The sequence below is a fragment of the Silene latifolia genome, chromosome X (genome assembly GCF_048544455.1).
Source record: "Silene latifolia isolate original U9 population chromosome X, ASM4854445v1, whole genome shotgun sequence".
Lineage (NCBI taxonomy): Eukaryota > Viridiplantae > Streptophyta > Magnoliopsida > Caryophyllales > Caryophyllaceae > Silene > Silene latifolia.
Window position 1 is genome coordinate 246,185,411 of NC_133537.1, and position 2,247 is coordinate 246,187,657.

The window sequence follows — 2,247 nt, forward strand, 5'->3', positions numbered from 1 at the left end:
GAACACCTGAAGCAATGAAAATTTCTGAGAGTCGCTAATCGATACTTATTTTTGTTGAAGTTAGAGCTTTCCGAGAAACGCCAAAGGATAATTGACTTGAGTAGAAGGCGAGACTTTCCGAGAAACGCTGAATACTAATTGACTTAAAGGAGGTGGATCTTTCCGAGAACTTTTGGATAATAATTGTCTTGAAAACGGGACTTTCCGAGAACCAAATGCTTGAGATTTATTTTATTTGATAGAGGACGAGACTTTTCAAGAATAGTGGATAATTAATTTGCATTGAACTCTTATTTAAAGAAAAACATGGGTTGTATAGAAATAACGAACTCTCGCTGGGAATAAAATATTGCAACTGCTGGGGAGAATGTAGACCGAATGGAAAAAAGTATACCCGTAGAAAATACACAGAGTAAAAATACCCGTTCACTAGTGGAAATATCCCAAGGCAGGAAAATATAGGGCTTGGGTCCACCCATAATGAGTTTATAACTTGAAAGCAGGAACTGCTGTGAAATCCGCTGGACAAGAGGCGTAACAGAGACATGGGCTGGGGAAAGGGCGCAGCATTTGTTGCATTTTTTCCTGAGTTCATCCGTGCCTAAGTAAAACAGAACGCAGCGCGACTTTTGTTTTATTTTAAACAAAACCTTTCTTCTTCTTCTTCTTCCTCTCGACAAACACCAAAAACCCAACCAAACTTCACACAAATTTGATCGGAACTCGCCATAAATCATGACTAATCCAGGTATGTATCTCGCCTTTGCTTTATTTGCATTTGTTAGTTTGATTTAGATATAAAAAATTAGGGTTTTATGCCGAAAATAGTCGAAATTTGGGGGTTCTGTGCTAAATGAATTTGTCCCTTGAAATTGACATTAGAAATGCGTAATTGAACATGCTAGAAGCATAACCATGTATTCATTTTGAATTTTCGTTGAGTTTTGAATAAATGAGGCCAAAATAAGACGATCGTTGCTAAACCGCTTCAAGGGGCCCGAAAATGGCCTTAAACTTGTCGATTTTTGATGAAACTCGATGTTTTGGAATCCTTGGATGATGGGTAAACTTCCTACCATGTCAAAATATTAATTTGTGATAGGTGTTCCGGGACACTTTTTGCAAGGAGTTTAGGCTTATAATAGCGAAATGTTGCCGAATTTTTAGCTCGTGACCATGACTAAGCTTAGTTTAGCTACGTAGGAACGCAATTTTATCACTTTTGTTGACTTGCTTGATGGTAGGGCTTGAGAAATGGTTTGAAAGCGGCTCAAAACGGCCTCTAAATGCTTCAGTTTTGCTTTTATTTTCTTTTTCTTTTTTTTCGCAGAGGATGTACCTTCCATGTCGGGGCGAGATGCTATAGAGGTGAATGTTGATTCCCTCATGACCATGGTGGTTCACGCAGAGGAAATGGAGGTGGAGGAAGAGGTGGCCCGGAGAGTCACTTGTCGGCGTCTCATTTGGGAAGATAAATGGGATGGCCGACATCTCATTTGGGCAGCGGAGTGTCACATGTCGTATCGTGCGGCAAGGAGCTTGGTAAACTTTAATCTTGTCTTGCGTCATATTAAATCTTTTATATTACCTGCTTTACTTAGCTAAGAAGCTTAATAAAATTTTGAAAATGTAGGAGGCCGGGAACACAAGGTCCTTTTCCGGGTACACGACCATGATAGAGGCCTTTGAGAAGCTGTCGGAGGAGGAGAAGGCGATCATTGAGCATGGGGCCTTCGGATCCATAGTGAGGGGCTGGCGAGAGATCAAGGGGAAGAAGATTCGGGCCAACATGTGCCTGATTTGAGCTTTCCTATATCGTTTCTAGGACACGACCTCGACTTTCCATATGCCTTTTGGAGAGATTGGGGTCACTTTAGAGGACTACGACATGATCTCTGGCTTGCCTTGTGAAGAGGAGCCGATAGTGTGGCCTGCGAAGGCCATGAGAGAAGATTCAGCCGTGGCTAGAGGTTTGATCGGCTGGATACCGGCCAAAGCTGCGGCTAGGGTACTCGGCCTAGCTCCGAGTTCTTACGTCAAGGAATACTTTGATGGTAAGACTCCGGTGAGGGTGCATATGACTACAGATGGTGGGATGGTGCCTCCTCTACCGTGTACAACTAAGCAGCGAGCCCGACTATGGCTCTGGTGGTTTCTGTCTTCGATTTACTTCGGAGACAAGGGGGAGAGGCTGTCGACGAAGCTTCTTCCTTTCCTTACTAACTTGAGTAGCCTAGGTCGCCTGGA